Source organism: Notothenia rossii (assembly GCF_949606895.1).
Source record: "Notothenia rossii genome assembly, chromosome: 6".
NCBI classification, from domain to species: Eukaryota; Metazoa; Chordata; class Actinopteri; order Perciformes; family Nototheniidae; genus Notothenia; species Notothenia rossii.
Genome location: NC_136909.1, coordinates 82,269,351 through 82,287,899, shown reverse-complemented (window position 1 = coordinate 82,287,899; position 18,549 = coordinate 82,269,351). Strand labels below are relative to the sequence as shown.

General features: G+C 41.4%; 1 protein-coding gene across 1 annotated transcript in view; it reads right to left on the bottom strand.

The window, feature by feature from the left end:
- peli1b (pellino E3 ubiquitin protein ligase 1b) overlaps positions 1 to 16,651 on the bottom strand; it is a 42,009-nt gene extending 25,358 nt beyond the window's left edge. Inside the window, exon 1 of the mRNA XM_079686599.1 lies at positions 16,343 to 16,651. The gene's annotated coding sequence lies outside the window, so the exon portion shown is untranslated. The remainder of the gene's footprint in view (positions 1 to 16,342) is intronic.
- Positions 16,652 to 18,549: the final 1,898 nt, after the last annotated feature.

Here is an 18,549-nt window from a genome sequence, read left to right as displayed (position 1 = left end):
TCTGTCTAACCCAAGCGACCAGCAGTACAGTGGTAAATAGACTTTTTCTAGATCTTAACAGCCTTGAACTTCACCTTTTAAAACCTTTTAATCGGTGAGGGGTGAAGGTAAAGCCTTCGACGAGCTGGTTATTTAAACAGCATAAAAAAGGCTTCTACAAAACGACCTCAGTTCGAGGCTCCGTCGTTAACTTAAAGTGTGGGCCTAAACTTCTACAATTAGCCTAAAATTGCTCTAATCATCATATAAAGCAATAGGAAAAATAACAGACTGAGGCAGAACCACGTCAGTGTCTCAGATCAGAAACTTCAGCTTCCAGTGATGAACAACAGCTGCTTCTTGGGAGAGTCAACTAGCCAGCAAGTCTCCAGCCAAATCACAAACAAAGACAACGTGTTCCACAGCTCAAAATGATCAATGACAGGAGTAAACGGGACCGTTGCTAGCTTTTCACCAGAGTACAGCTGATATGATGTGATGTCTATAGCTCTAAATCAGGGGTGGGGAACCTTTTTCCTCTCAAGGGCCTTTTCAATTTGTTCAACATCCTCCGAGGGCCGATTGACCTCTGCTTAAAAAGATACAAATCACAGCCCATTCATTTTGCCTTTCTTTCATGCTGTGCAAAGAAAAAAGCAACCTCTTAATCCAGATATCTTACCATGACTCGCGCATGCATGCACGTGCACGGTGTGGCATGACCACCACAAAAGAAAGATATGGACGCAAGATGTGTGCAAATGTATTTAGTGTCCTATCCATGTGAACATGATTTAAGTGTTTGGGGGGGGGGGGGGGAGCAACCGCCTCTATAGGGGTCCTCACCTCCTCTAGGGGAGTCCAGTTTTTTTTCAAAGGTTGAAGTTAAAAGCATCAATCTGGTGCACTTTGAGAGCAACATTAAGAGATCTATGGATACATCTCTCAACACCCATATGAAACAGAACTGGAAGCAGATTTTATTTTTATTTATGGATATTTTACAAATCAAAACTTTCAAACTGTATTCTTGTTTATTAATAACTTTAATTTTATTGTCATATAGTATTTTATGACCGAAAGAACGAGATCGCGGTTACAAGCGGCCGAGATGGGTTTTCTCCGCAGGGTGGCTGGTGTCTCCCTTAGGGATAAGGTGAGAAGTTCGGTCATCCGGGAGGGACTCGGAGTTGAACCGCTCCTCCTTCGCGTCGAAAGGAGCCAGTTGAGGTGGTTCGGGCACCTAGTTAGGATGCCACCTGGGCGCCTCCCTAGGGAGGTGTTCCAGGCACGTCCAGCTGGGAAGAGACCAAGGGGTAGACCTAGAACCAGATGGAGGGATTATATCTCTTCTCTGGCCTGGGAGCGCCTTGGGATCCCCCAGTCAGAGCTGGTTGATGTGGCCAGGGAAAAGAAAGTTTGGGGCTCTCTGCTGGAACTGCTACCTCCGCGACCCGACCACGGATAAGCGGGAGAAGATGGATGGATGGATGGATAGTATTTTATACCTGTTTACTTTATTCTCTTATTTTTTTATAACTATAATGATCATATAAAGATGTGCCTTTACCTCACTGGTTGGAGAAAAAGCTTCTTACAGTATATTCGTTAGCATAGCTAGCTAACCAGATGCTAATAACAACAAAGTTATTGACTGTATGATCAGTATGACAGATGAACAGATCGCCACTGGGCTTTCAACTAAAGACAACGCCAAGCAAAAACTGCAGCAGGTACTGCCATTTCAGAAGTGCCGGATGACACGTTAGGCTCGTGTTGTGTTCAGGGAACCTGACCTTGGCCAGGAAAAATAGGCATTCGCTTGTTTAATCCTTTTGCGGTCTAGATTTCTTTAATTTTTTTCGTTTTTGCGTGTGTTTATAAATTACCGCGAGGGCCGTACCGAATGGTCTCGTGGCCCTTATACGGCCCGGAGGCCAGAGGTTCCCCACCCCTGCTCTAAATGAAGTGTGAGCTCAGCAATTACACTCATATGGGTACATTATTTCATAGGAATGTGATTCAAACTGAAATATCTGGTCAAAATTTTACTTTTAAGTCAAAGTCATAAAAAAGCCTGGACATCAGTTATTTGCTTTCGACTTGAAAGTAGGAAAGAGCATGAGCTAAGTCCTTATACAGATTCTTGTAATGTCTTTCATTGCTTTTATAAATGTTGACCAAGCTGGAGCATTATGCAACACATCCTGCAGGAGGTTTTACAGTGGCAGATTGCTTGGTCTGACCATAAACCTCTTCCTTGGACTGTAAGTGGTGCTTGTCTAGAAGAGTTTCATCTTAACAACGCTCAATAACAAACCAAAGGAAGCGTGTTTTAACTATTTATGTTTGAATGTAGGAGGTTTTGTGTACATCAGTGGGGATTTCATATACGATCCAAGTGAAATACATTTGTGTGTGCATATGTGGGTCTTTGTGTGGCCGCAAGCTCGTTTCCAGACGCCGTGGGTCCGGTCTCTGGTGTGTAGAGTTGCATGGCCAGGTCAGGGGAGAGGGATTGGGTTTGCACACTGTCAGGATTAGACGCCTGATGACTCTGAATCTGATCTGTGGGGTGGAGGGGGGAGCGGGCAAACCTGACGCCAGATCCTGCCCGATCTTCCATTCTATCTCTGATCCTCGCTCAGACTTGTCTGATCAATGAACATGAACAGATGGCATTGCAGGACATGAACATGCAGGAATCAGAATAGTTTTTAAAACCCAAAGAAAACTTTATTCATATCATTTGCTGACAAATGTGTTAGTCGTGATCAAACTAACTTAACTTATAATGCTTACAAACACTGGGCTTTAGAAACAGGTTTTTGGCATCTGGAGTTCATGGACTGCAATATGTTACCATGAAGAAAGGATTTTGCCAGTCTTTGTTTAACTGACGTAATAAATGCAATTCTTACGTAATAAAGTCCTCCCAGAGCGCCGCTGGTTAACTGTCAAACTAAATGGCCACACAAATGTAAAATAGTGTTAATTTTCCATCCTGTTCACACACTTTTTTTCAGTGGTGTGAATCAGATTTCAGACAAAATGTTCATACACCTTTTTACTGAATGTAAACGGTGTATGTGTCTGATTGGATGTTTACTGCGATACAACTGTAACAAGCTTATCATCTCTCATCAGTTAAAGTATTTTCTGTCATTTCCATTTGCACAAAGACTCCAATGCACCGCCTCAGAACGCACCCACAATGACTGTGTCCTGGCACATACAAGGCTATTCCATCCAGAGGAACTATACAACCGACAGGGAAAATCACTGCTGATGCAACGCTATAGAAAATTAATGTAGCGCAAATGACATCCCCTGAAGCTCAGCTGGGTGTACACAGACAGATAAGACTGCATTATCAATACGAACCAGAGTGTGAACCCCTGAGTTACTGAGCACTAAAATGATTGAGTGTTTACGAGAGTATGCACGGTTTACACATATTTCCGTTTGGATATATTATTGATCACTCTAAAGCTGAAGAGATATTGAAAGGGTGGCCGGATCACTTCCGTCTAGCCATCGCCATGCAGCCTGTGATTTAGAGTCAGCGTGTCGATGCACACACCGAGTCCCAATTCCCTGCCCACTCACAGGCAGCACACTCTCATGTTCAATGGTCCCTTGAGGTGTTCTGCAGTGTGTGTCTGTGTGTGGTCCAATATTTACACCAAGATGGATGGAAACATACTATATCACATCATCCCCATGACAAATGACTTGAGAGGAAGGAAGAAATAATGGTGGACACACACCAATAGATGGACATCCAGGTGGGAGAACACTGGAGGCAAAATTCTGACTTAAATTTCATTCCTTAAAACACAAGAAAGTCTGACTCCTTTGTTTGGACACAAGGAAGACATTCTTTGGAGATAGGAGGGCAGAGCAGTAGTTGTGGTCTGGTCGACATAACAGGCTGCTGAACCACTGTAATCAAACCTAATCATTTAGGAAATCCTGAATGAATGAATCCTTTGGTCTAGATTCTGTCTGGAGCAATACATTTGAACCCCAATCAAGACCTGTAACCCTGGATATATTTAATTTTCCATAACAAAAAAGTAATGAAACAAAGTCAACAGTGAAATGTTGCCCATGTTGCTTAAATGATAGCCTTAACAATAGACCTGCAACAATTAGTTAGACCCTCCAGAAAAACAGGGGCAAAAATCCTTGATTATGCGATTAAACATGCAGGGGTTTTATGTGATTTTATGCGGTGAAATTGCGGGAAGTTGCGAAAAATGCAGAAAGTTGCGAAAAAAAATAGATTTTTTTTAAAATATTGGGCTGTCTTATTTACGACGAGTTAACTTTTTTTTTTCTCAACTTTGTGTGGAAAAATGCGGGGATTATGCGTCCTTTTGATAAATATGCGGCCTTTTAAAAATCTGCGCCATTTTGCTGATTATGCGTTAAATTCTGCGATCGCAGAATCGCGTTTTTCTGGAGGGTCTAATTAGTCACTTCAAAATAGTATTCAGACAGAAAATTAACCTGCAACTCTTTTGATAGCCGATTAATCACATCAGATATTTTGCAGACAAAACGACTGAACCAAGATTTTCATTTGCAGATTATAAAATGATGAAAATAATCCTTAGTTGCAGATTTTAAAAATAGTTGAGCAAAACTGTAATCCACTCTGGATTACAGTCTGCCAAATAAAAAGTAAACTAACTGTGTGATGAACAACCTGCTCACTCAGGATGGGGCACACATGGCAAATAAAACAAATCATTAGCTTCAGCGCATCTGTCATTTTTGTTATCACCCTTTTTACAGAAACGTGTTACAAGACATACAGACTCTGTGGTGTTGAAGCCCTCTGGAGAAACCATTATCCTACAACAGAGCGTGTAAACCTGAAGTCAAAGCAGAACACTTCCCCTTGTTACCAACACACTGAGTCTACACACACACACACACACACACACACACACACACACACACACACACACACACACACACACACACACACACACACACACACACACACACACACACACACACACACACACACACACACACACACACACACACACACACACACACACACACACACACACACACACACACACACACACACACACACACACACACACACACACACACACACACACACACACACACACACACACACACACACACACACACATTGAAGTGGCAGATATGTATCCATGAGGAACGACTTTAAAAAGGATCCTCAGTTGTCGGTAACGAGGCAGATTACAATAATCCACTTGGGCCAGACTCAAAACCCTTGACCTGAGGACGCGTTGCCACAACAATACTCACACTCATCAGCTATAAACAGCAAGGCATGAAATATGTGCAGCAGGTCAGGAAGAGGACTCAAACATTAGGAACAAGGTGAGGAATGTAAACCCGAGCTGTGTTGTTGAAAGCAGATGTGAACATAGTGAAGATGGCTTCAAAAGACATCGGGCCTCACGCGTAACACAACCAGCACATGAGGACACGCTGAAATGTCATGTGAATATTTTCCAGGCTGCTGAAAAGCCTACATCACACTGCTCTGATCCAGTTCAACCGGGAACCTCACACGTCAACATACGGACCACCTAAAGAAAAAATTCACTACATGCCTTGGTCTAGCAGAAATTCACTGGTAGGGCGACTTATCGACAACGTATCACTTTTGAAAGACAGAATTCCCGTTACCTTTTATTATCTATTTGGGCTACTTTATATTTGTTTGACATTGTCTTTTCTCATGGACAACAATCGGAAGACTTGCTCTCAAAATTTGTAGGAACAACCTTGTCACCACTTGATCTAACAGCTGTGGAGCAAAAAAGGACGATCTACGTATCTCAAACTTCACTTTTTGGTACATGAAAGCACCGTTCACACCCTAACCATCCACCACTTAAAGAAGCAGAATGGAGTTGGACCCTTTGGCGCCAATTTCCTGGTGAGAATGAAATGAACTCATCAAAACAAACTACCAGTGGCCTCGGGAGTCTCCATGACTGGCATCTCCAAAGAATCCAGGACATCTCTAAAAGACTGTGCCATAAAAAGAAGTAAGTGAATGTGTGCATACATCATGGCGTGCTGAACTGCCCAACAAGGTAAGAAACCGCTTCCTTCTGGACAGTCTGATCCTTCATGTTTGCTCAACTGTGGCGCTATCTTCATTTCAAACTGTTTTTTCTTTCAGTTTCCGGAGCTGGTCTGCCGTCTGTGCTTTGTCAGAGCAGCAGCGTACTGTTTTTTTTTCCTGTAAGCGGCGCTGGGAGGAGGCTAACTGATGGTAGGAGGCATAGGGGAAGAAATATGAGGGCCTGCGTTCAGATTACAGCCTCATCAATGATTCAGTGGGAAAAACACAGACTGCCGTATGCGCAGACAACAAACAGCTGACCTGTTGGTGGACAACGCAGCCAGACACAAGCGCATGCAGTGATTTGCACACACACACACATCCATACAGATGCAGACACACATGTACAGACAAGCCCCATCTCCTGAGTGTACAAAGGCCTACAGAGTGACCTTCCTAGAAGCATGGTACAGCAGACCCAAGGGTGTATGAATCAGTGTGTGTGTGTGTGTGTGTGTGTGTGTGTGTGTGTGTGTGTGTGTGTGTGTGTGTGTGTGTGTGTGTGTGTGTGTGTGTGTGTGTGTGAGCTGAGAGTGAATAATATGCAATCAGTGCAGCAGGGAGGAAACACTCCCTATTTTAATTGCTGTTATTCACTTGAATACATATTTAGGGAGTTGAAGCGCTGTATAATTCAAATGACAGAAATACGGTGCTCAATTAATCCTCATTGCTGCAAGGAGTTATTAAGGTCAACACATGTCAATATTAAGGCAAATAATACAGCCACATCATGGCTGTTCAATACGTTACTCAGGAGGAGTGGGATACACATATTGAGTTTGCACACTGATGCAGCGATGCTTTGTTTCTTTCTCTCTGATCTGCTCTGCTTTCTGCCACGGCAACCGGTTTCAAGTTTTTGTCTGTTTGACAAATGAATGATGGCACGTGTTGTGGCTGTGCTTTAGAACAAAAACGCACAGTTTGATCTAAATTGCTTGGAAAACTATGTCAGAATTGAAGCTCTTGATAAACATGTGACTCAAGCTTTTTGATAAATGGTTTTGCCTTTTAGGGGGCTGTTTGACTCTGCAGTTATCGTGAGGTTTTAAAGACAGTTAGTGTGCAATACATTGGATATCACAGAGTTGCTTTTATGGATATGCCAGTGTTTACGTGGGGAAAATGCTTTCATCGTGATGCGAGTTTAACTCAAGAGCTTGCTTATTGCTTTTAACACTGAGAAAGGAATGCCAAGGACGGATGTAACCTGCAGCAACTCTGGCTAATGTATTTTGTTAAAGGACAAAGTGTCATCTAGTTCACACAGCAACATGGGTGACTGTAAACATGGCATGAGGCTGCTTTGAGCCTATTGAAATGTTAGTTTCCATAATTAATCATGAGTAGAATTTGCCAAGACTGAAATACTTAGGCTACATCATTTCACATAGAAGCTAACTGTTTTCAGGACAGAGGTATGAAATGCCAAGAAGCGTATCAGACGCGTTTTACAACCCAAAATAACATCAACTGTATTACACAAGTCAAATACATCAGGAGGGAAGGTTATCTACTCTTCTTGAGGCTGATACATGTTTTTGTTCGTGCTTGGGTCCTTGCTGTGTTTGTGAAGGTTGCATTTCTCTGGGGATTGAATAGGGAGCGGTCGCTGCAGGTCTAATTGAGCTGCACCTGGTCATAGCTTGTAATCATTAGTCTCTTGTACAGCTGAATGAAACAAGCTAGTGTAGAGTGCTGCTAGCGCTGAGGCTTCAGTTAGGGGTTAGCTTTGGTTCTGGCTTGCTTCCACCTCATACCTTTGGCTCGATCTCCGGCACAAAATAAAAACAGACTTCTGGGAATACATGGGACTGTGTAAACAATAGTTTCCCATGTTATGTAATCAATTATATATTTCAGAATGACCAATTCTGCTTGTGTTTCACATCCCAGTCGACTGTCTGCTGTTGCTGTATTGAGCACAATGACCTTTAGACTTTAATTATTTAATAGTTTTCAGCAACTTCTGCTCAGTCTTTTACTACATTCACAGGAACAGCAGAGCTCCCTGGGGAAGCCACAACAAGTTACACACGCCATTTGTGCGCAAGGATGTACACACACAAGCTTGGGTTGAGACAGGGAGGATGGAAAGTGAAGCAGGAAATGGCAATCATCCATGATCAGAGGGGAATTGATAATTACAGGTCTGTATGGACAGATGAAGGTGTGTGTGTGTGTGTGTGTGGTACAGCAGACCCAAGGGTGTATGAATCAGTGTGTGTGTGTGTGTGTGTGTGTGTGTGTGTGTGTGTGTGTGTGTGTGTGTGTGTGTGTGTGTGTGTGTGTGTGTGTGTGTGTGTGTGTGTGTGTGTGTGTGTGTGTGTGGAATGAAGAAGGTGCCAAAATATATGAGTAGTTTATAATGCAGTCGTCTACATAGAAAGGAAACCATAGATGGTCATTTGAGAATCATACAAACACACATTTTCTTACTTTCACATTGCATGTATAACCTCAACAGGGCTTTCAGTTCCTGCTTGTAAAAGTGGAGGATTCTGCTGATATAAAGGGAAATTAAAGTGAAGCAGACTGTGGTTTGAGTCCTGGCAGAGGTACAGAGAAGCACCGAAACAGAAAGGTAAAAAGTGAAGTAAGCAGTTTCAGGTGCCAAACGTTCAAAGTGATAAAGGAACAACATCAATCACTTGATGGCCTTTGTCCACGCCTGGGACGTTTCTGCACCTGCCACTCTGCTTCTCAACACATTTCTGTCAGGAGACGATGGTTGTTTCTCAATGTCGAGGAAGGATGCTCCAGAGCCACTATTTCAAGGATACTACGTCATCGAGTGCCGCCGAAGGACTGTTCCAATGTCCAGCATACTTGGAATTCTACCGAGGCCGGCGTACTTCGTTGCGGGAAATTTCGAGGCTGCACATGTGTAGACTCCGCGGTCTTAAAATCCCCACAATGCTTTGCACACGGACCAATTTCCAAAATCTCTGAAAATGTAAGGCGGGGCCTCTCATATGACGCACACCTGTTAGCCTGTTCCACTCTTTGTTTTCCGAGGCTAGGAGGTATACTTGCCTCGCTTCTGAAGGAACTCACTCGGAGGTACATGTGCTACCAAGCAAGCCTCCTCGACACTGAGAAACACCCCCTGCCTCTCCCCTAATCTGGTTGGCTTGTAAAACAGGAAGTACTTTCAGCATCATCATCATCACAATGTTAGTATGTGCTTTAGTCACAGATTAAATATAATAAGACACAGTTGGCCCACCCTGCTACACTACTGAAGTCATTTGACAGCATCATAGTACATTTAAACTGGCAAATTTATTTTTGTCGTGTCGTCTAGTTTATCTGGTTTGGGAAAAATCCCCAATCACAACTGCTTTCAGGGCAGACTGACTCATCTAACATGCATTGAAAACAAAACAACAACAAAAACAGATGACAACAAATGCTTTAATACTCGAGGAGAACATTTACTTCAAATATTATTTTGAGAAGAGATTCATCTGCAAAATTATTTTTGTTATCTAATCATCGGTGGATTAGTTTTTTCAATAAAAGTAATGAATCTCAGCACAAGTTCAACCAGGAAGACCGTCTTTACTCATTCATTCACATATTCCCAGTTTACTACTCTCTCTCCTCTCAATCAGTGATCGGGGGCGTCACTCACATCGCCTCTATTCCCACAAGCCTATCATATTGCGTTGCTAAACCTTTAAATCTGCTCTCTCCCCTTCCTCACAGTTGTCATTTCAGGCGACTCAACGCAGCCCTCCTCCACCTTCCTTTCTTCCAAATCCAGGGTCAAGCTTAAACCACTACTCTTCAGACCGACCTCCATCAATCCCTTCAAGCTCCGACACCAGTGTCTAGACCCCAGGGGGGGATTCATCGGTTCGGATTTCCCCTCCCGTATGATACTCCCGCACAACTGGGTCTAATCGCCAAATACCATTACATGCATCTGTGTATTCCCGGCAATACATATATATCGTTATATCAAACGAAAACTTGTCTCTCCTGATTGAATTATTATATTCCATCATGAAATGTCAGTGAAAATAAGGAAGTCTTTTTAACCAAAAAATTGTATTTCACATCATTTTGGACCATTATTATAAAAAGCATTTTCCATTCATACGGCTTTCTATGCCAAAGGCCCTCGATGCTGCCCCTAAGCATTAGAAATAAAAAGCCGGCCCTTGACCATCAAATTCTAATTCAATCGAGTTCATTTATCCTTTGGTTAATACGGAGGCCCGGACTGACAACCCAAATACATGTGGCCTTGGCAGTTGTTGGCACAGAGGCATTGAAACTATAAAACTACAAAATCATTAATGAAAGAAGTGTATTTGAAAATATTTGTATGGTTTCTCTTTCTTACATTAGTCTTACACACTTTATATAGTTCCACCAACATGTCAAAGCTCTTTTTGTGTCAGCACATCCCTGACATTAACTGACATGTTTTTTCCCAGAACTCCACCAACGTTCACAAATAAGGTTTCTATTCATAAATGCAGCCGGTTTACCGTTACAGTAATAAAGTCAAAGCCAAATAAGAACTGTGAACTCCCCAACAGCTTGTTTTGAAAAGGTGCTGAACGGCACCACTATGTTTCAGTTCCACCCCTCGCTCACTTCTCTGACTCAGGTATTGGCAGCACTTGAGTTACTTTAACAGACTGAGAAGCATAAAGGGAGAAAGGGAACAAATAAAACAGGCAGCGAGAGGAATTAGAAATGCATTCTTCATTTTCATGGAGCAAAATGGGTTACTGTACTCACCCCTATGCATACATATACTTAAATAGCTCCTTAAATTAATAATGAATAGTCTCCTCTGAAGATAGAGACAGATGGTGTGATCAAGACGGAAGAAAGAGAAACGACTACGTTGTACAATCTGAATGCTGGGCACGTGTATTTGTACATGACTACAGTCCTTACATTACATGTTATTACTCTGAGGAGATCAGAATTGAATCATTTAAATGGCTTACAATAAACAGTTTTCTCAACAAACTGCGTTTACATAATTTATATGATAATGTCGACGTGTAGTGACCTACCTGATGATTCAATGCACGTACCTTTACACTGTTAGCACTAATATAAAACCTGATTCAGTGTCAGACCAAAAAAATGTAATAATGATGCAGTTACTTTCCTTCAACCAATATCGAATCTCTCTCTCTTCACCATTTTCTAAGATTCGATGAAGGGGCTCTGTTACTGAAAGATGCCCTCTCCGCCTCATGCAGATGACCAGGTTTTTAATATATGTTTCTCCCGTGTTATGATGTTGACTCTTATCATAATGCATTAAGGCGTGTTGATACAAAACACAAGGAGAATTTCAGAAGGCAAGAATGCATGTAAATCAATACAAAGACGCCAGAGGACACAAAGACTGAAGTCAGCTACGAGTGAGTTGAAAATGCCAGAGCTCTAAGTTTCCAATTCATGAACATATGGAGACATAAAGAAAAAAAAGAGACCGCGTTGAGGAAGATACCAGAAAGAACTGGAGCTTATGGTGATATCAATCAGATTCTGAGCAGTGAGCACACAAGCCCACTGAACACACACATACACAGCCAATGCGTACCTTGCTAGCAAACCACCGCTAACATGTGTACAGTGCATAGTGCGTACTGTCTGGGGGCGAATTATTACAGTCCTGGGGTCAAATGAACGCGGGTAAAGGAAGACATGCTCTGCCTGAAAACACCTACACCTAAACTCCCCTCCTGAACACAGGATAGGAAATGACTTGCACTACACATGGCTTGTTAGCCGAGCTTTGGGAAGCTGATTGATAACGGTTCTGACAGGAGAGAATAAGATAATTGAACCGAGCACATGCTGCCTCTAACGCTGTGGAAAAAAGCTGGTGGTTTAATGCCCCCCTCTTCTTTCCTTCCCTACCTTGCAGAAACAAGGCTATAAAAACGTGCCCACTGTCTGACCCACTTTCCATGACAGACGTAATCTCCCTCCTCAAACTCCAGCCTGTTTACCAGCCCAGCACAGAGTAAGCTGAAGCGGGAGGAGAATGTCAAGCTCTTCACACACAGCGGGGGGAAAGCTGCCGCTCAGCTGTGCCGAAGATTACACCCTGCCGAGCTGCGAGACCCTCCCTGTTAAAACCACACACACGTGCACGCAAAAAGATAAATGCTATCAATTACTTATAACAAAAGTCCCCCCTCGTGAGGAACATGCTCTTCCCATCATTAGGTTTTAAATGGCGAAAACAAACATACGGCTGTTTGGCGTTGATTTGTTGGTTTGAATCTTAGTCATACTCACTAAGCAGCAAGGTGTTAACCACCAACTGCTGCCTGACAGCTTTCCTCTATTTCCATTGAATCAATTTGCCATAGACACAGGTTTCCGCACTTAGCTACACAGCATGTGCAATATAAAAGGTATATGTTTTCTTTCATTAGTATTAGTGGTGCACGATAATTATCGGGCCGATAATTATCGGTCCGATATTAGGAATTCTGACGTCATCCCGATAAACCCGACAAAAGTATTAATAGCCCCGATAATATAGAATATATATTTTTATTAAAAAATATTAAAAAATAAATAAAAATAATGCGGTGTGGGTGGATTGGGATGACGGGCGCTTGTTTTTCACTCGGCTCCTCCCGTTTTGCCAGTACTGTGGTATTAGTGGTTTAGGAAGAGGGGAGTTTTTCACAAATCCAGCGCTCCCTAACTCATGCCTGGCTGTGACGTAAATGGTGTGCGGCCGTGAAGCCAGGACAGTAAACAAACATGTTGTCGGTAGTATGGGACTATTTCAAAGTTTCAGAGTTAGATAGTTCGCTTGCTATTTGTATTAACAAATGCAATGCAGAAGTTCCACGAGGAGGGAAAAATGCAACGAGCTATAATACTTCCAACCTGATTAGTCACCTGAAACATCGACATCGCTACGATGGTGTGTTGAAAGCTTACGAAGACGCCTGCGCTGCTAAACTAGCGGCGAATCCAAAGCCAGCTGCAAAGGCACCGGGGCTTTTACCTATCGACGAGGCTTTTGAAAAAGGCAAGAAGTTTGCCAGAGACGACCCCAGGGCTAAAACGAGGAAAAAACTACAGGTACATTTAATATATATATATATTATATTATTATCGGGTATCGGTATCGGTCTTGAGAAGCAGGAAGGTATCGGTTTCAAAAAAACAATATCGTGCATCCCTAATTAGTATTAATGTTCTCAAAAATACCTGTCATTTATATCTCTGGAAATGACTTGTAGGCTAATTCGCAATATTTATATAAGGCGCATTTGATCGTGGATTGAGGTGGCCTTGCGGAGTTATGTGTCTTTCAAAGGAAGTCATGAAGAGTTGATGAGTTATGAAAACTATTAATACCAACATCCTACATTGCAATTTGCAACCATTGCCCCATAGGACAGATTTTCCCATTCTGAAAATGGATAAATAAAATAATAATGCTACTGAAAGTAAACTCTTTATAAAGAAATGTAAATATATATAATATTAAAAGACATATTCATCAGACTTTTAAGTACTTTTTTTTAGTTATATAACAATATATCATCTGCAGGGTTTCAGGATCTATTAGATCTCAAAGCTTGCTGAGCATGTACAAGAATACCAAAAGCTTTTAATTTATTCAAAATACATCTATATATGTTTTTGGGTTCCTGGACATCAGTGATAGAGCATCCGGCCCGGCAGAGACTGGAGGCCTCGGTTTCCCCACAGACCGGGTTACTTAGGATGGGAGCAGCTCTGAGCCTCCATTAAGACATCAGAGCTCTCTGTGTGCTCCCGTCTGACACCATCAGCTCCGATTTCACACACACACACACACACACACACACACACACACACACACACACACACACACACACACACACACACACACACACACACACACACACACACACACACACACACACACACACACACACACACACACACACACACACACACACACACACACAGGCCTGCAGGCAACACACCCAAATGCAAATGTGCAGACTCAAACATGTATGGTGCATTACAACACGGCAAACAATTTGTCCCAAGAACTTCCCACTAAAGGTATCACCATTTATAGGACTTTGAGAATGCAGGCTTAAAATAGTCCGTACAAAAATATAATAAAGATTCTTGAATCTTCTTTATAGGTATCTGTGTTTCAACTTGACTCTGACTGACACCAGACTGAACTCACTTTTGTAGATCTGATATAGACCCTAGTGTCGCCTGATACAACAGTTGTGTTGTGCAGGAAGTTGATGTATCTCAAAGATTGGTGAAGTTGCAACTTAATTGTGGCTTCTGTATGTTGGCTGTACTATGTGTCAAAAGTTCTAAATGTAGAATATTTTTCAAATAATAATAAGATCCTTAATCCACGATTTGGAGGAATTTTCTCCTGTTCCGATTTTTACAACCAAATAAAAAAGGGGTTAAAATGTGTTGAACTGACAGACTCCTTATGTGCTGCTGATTGTGATAAGGTCTTGTCATGGTTTATTGCATCATATGTTTGTTATCACAGCAAGGTTATTATTCCAAAAATCTAAATTAAGTAATTGTAACTTGTTTGTTTTCTACTTGGTTTACTTTAATTGTTTATATATATTTTTTAAATCCTTGTGCTTTTTTTAACTAAACATAACTGCAACTCACTTCTATGTTTAACATATTGTGATTTCATTATAATTGACATAATTTCTTTCCTTTAAAAGTATCCAAAAATATCCATTTGTCTCACACTCAGCAGCATTTTTATGGAGCAGTTGTAGGATTGAATATCAGTCTATATCAAAGTTTCAGTAATAAAATCCTGTAAGCATTTACATTCTTCTACACACTGCTAGTAACTTCTATCATTAGGAAGTCCTACTACAAATCAGTCTGGTTGGGTTGGTTAAAACCAAAAGAATGAAATGTACTAGCCACGCCATTGGCACCAAATGTCCCGATTAATCATCACATTGACAAGCAGACAATGGAAACAGGGCCTGGTGGGGCAGATGGAGTTAAAGCACGTCTGTCTCTACGGTGACATTTCCAACACAGGGAAGGGAAGTCAGAAAGATCCCTATCTGTAACATCACATCATGGCTTACCAGTACAGAGTGAACGAGACAGAGAGAAAGAGAAAGGGTGTAGGGTGGGAGAGGAAAAGAAAAAGAGGGGGAGGATGGGGGTAAGAGACACAGAGGCAGAATGAGATGCGAGATAGAGAAACAAGGGAGGGGAGGGAAGTCATTAACTGGCAATCAAGCCCTGGTAATGGCAAGAGTCCGTGCATTTGCTTAATTCCTTATCAGGCAATGTTGCCTTTTCCACTCAAACCCCCCCTCTCCCTGTGACAGGTCAGCATGCAGACTGGAAGTTATGTAAATTAATACCTGCATCTTTAAACACACACACACACACACACACACACACACACACACACACACACACACACACACACACACAGAGATGTATCTTTATAGAGCTTCGGTGCAGAGGAGGGAGAAGTACTCAGATTGTAGGAATACTCTGTTACAAGTAAAAGTCCTGCATTCAAAATGTTACTCAATTACAAATATATAAGCATCGAAATACTCATTATGCAAATTGGCCCATTGTACACTCATGATATGTTGGCATTATAATCATTGATCATTGATGTATTAATGTATTTATCTGGTAAAGTTGCAGCTTGTTTTAATTATTTTATTTTGACTACAGGGTAGCTTGTGAATGTTACTCCAGGTGTGACGAAAGTCTGATTGAAGTGTTGATTATATTTCACATTATTAATCCAAATCAAATAACTGAATATATGAATACATGTAGTGCAGTTAAAGTACACTATTTATCTTTGAATTGTAATGGGTTAGAAGTACAACATCTCTGGTACGTTACTTGAGTACATGTACTTAGTTACTATCCACCCCTGTGCATGAGTATTTGTAGGACACCTGACAGAGATCTGCAGCTGCATCGCTTACAGTACAAGCAATGTGATAGTGTAACTATGGTACATTGCATATTATGAAATGAGGTATAGTAGCGTTAATAAACGGTCAGTTACTAGTCTTACAGCCGTTGGCAGGACAACGCAGGTGACGGTTAATTACAAGGAACGTTAAAAAGGTTGCTAGGGCTGAATTAGCCCACTAACGGTCGTGTTTAGCCGTTGATGTGATTAATTAAAGGGGTCAGGTGTAAACATGTACTCACTGCGATAGAAATGATGAAGTCCTTTTGTTGTCTTCAGTGCTGCTAGCTTCTCCAGATGCAACTTGCTGAGGTTAGCAATCTAGCTAAGGCTCCACCGGCTTAAAAAAAAAGGGAAATTTCGTCTTAATTTCTCCGCTCTATGCTGGTTTTGAAAATAAATAAATAAAGAAAACCCGGTAAAAATGGAAGCAGAATAGGTGTTTTTTTTTTGTTGTCCTCTTCCCCTGCAGTTATGAGTTGTAGAGGCTTAAGACAGAATATCCTCGCTGCTGCATTTTAAATGACAGGCTCTCCGCGGTGTGCTGTCCTTTGTTGTGAGCATCTCAACGTAAACACCGAGCAGGGCAGCTCTCTGGCTCCGAGCGTACGCTGGAGGTGGAGACAGCGTCACCGCAAAGCATTCTGGGACGTGTAGTTTTACTCGATACCAGACGCATGACTCAATTACAGGTAAACAGTTATTCAGGCAATGCAAGTTTACTTATAGAACACATTTCAACACAAGAAATGTAAAGGGCTTAGTAAAACAAACTCACTAAAGTATTAAGATGAAGTCTGCACCTCACACTGTTCAAGTTGTATTATTTATTCCCCAAAATGTTTGTAATTGTGTTTGTTTCCATCAGAATGTATATTCAAATAACTACATTAATGGAAATGTGCTAAATGTCAACTGTTTCAAGTCTAATTGTATAAGATTAGATAGCTTAATACAATCTCACAGGGGAAAAGTTGTTTGGCCATTAAAAAAGCAAAATACATATAAGTTAGACAACATAAACAGAAAACATATGTAAAGCCACAAAGGTTGTTTACTAATGTAATTAAAATCTACAAATACAAAATAAAGTAGCTGTAAGTAGTGGCCCCAGAACTTGAGTAAAGATTTTCTGGCAGTGCACCTCTGCATGAAATCAATGATCACATCTGTCCACCACACAGAGTTTTGATGTGACACCCAGCAGACGGCCATGTGAACCCACCTTGAACAACAACAAAACGTGTCTGCTTCATCGCCTCCACGTTGAACTTTGATGTGAATCTGAGAGATTCAGACTCCACAGACAAGCGTGACTCTCTCCTTCATGTGCCCTTTCATGCTCACTTTCATTCGAAACACCTGACATACCATGAGTGCTTACATTTTCAGCCTGGCTGGACCACACTGACATAAAAACAGTTTGTGTTTCTGCCACCTCTATCTGTATATTTATGTGTTAAATGTGGCATCCTGTAAACAAACATGCTGTGTGGGAGCTAGTATTTTATAGAAATGGTTATTTAGTTTGTTTTAGAATCCACTTTATATAATTCCTGGCGATACAACATCGGATTTATATTGATCTATCAGTGTACTACGTTTATTGATTAATCCAAAATAGCGCATATTGTGCAGCACCTGCACTAGAGCCTGCATAAGATATAGCATGTCTGATGAAACTGCAGCAACCTTAACTAATCAAAAATCTCCACCGTCCTAATGTTACTAAATCCTTGAAAATGTCCTTCATCCACACCTGGATCCAGATCCACTCAAAGAACTGATCTCATGTTCTTGACCTATGACACTGATGTTCAAACAAATGTCTTTTAAATCTGTTTACGAGTTCATAAAATAGCCTTGAGATAGCTGACACAAAAAACTGACTATAAACCCCTTGAGCTTCACTCTGTTCAAGTCCAACAAATACACTCTTGTTTGTACATGTTTTTTGCACTGCACAGTCCGTGGGAAATAAAACATTAAAAAACATATTTCTAAAATAAATACTGCTCTGTGGAGCGCTTTGTGGTTACAGCAGTTTGTTCTTGGCATTTTACTGAAGGAACTTTGTTGCATGTTCCGTGTTTTATATTCACCCTGTACACCGTTTTAAGCTTTATCCCCCGAAAAATAATAAATACATCACGTGGTCTTTCCATCACTGTCATAGCAGACAGTAGAGTCACATAATACAAACATAAAACCCAAACATGAGCAATAGAGCCCCTTTAATAGCGAATACATGTAGAAATAAACCTTAACAAAAAAATCCAGTGCATCACATATCACAGATGACAAGTATCAAATGTTATTTCACAGCTGTGGGCACAGAAGACGTTTTTAATCATTTGTATGAAATGACCTCTCTCTTCCAAAGTAAGTGAATCCGTCCCAGATGTGGAGCAAACAAAATCCTTACAGTACAGATCCAGCTGTGTGTATA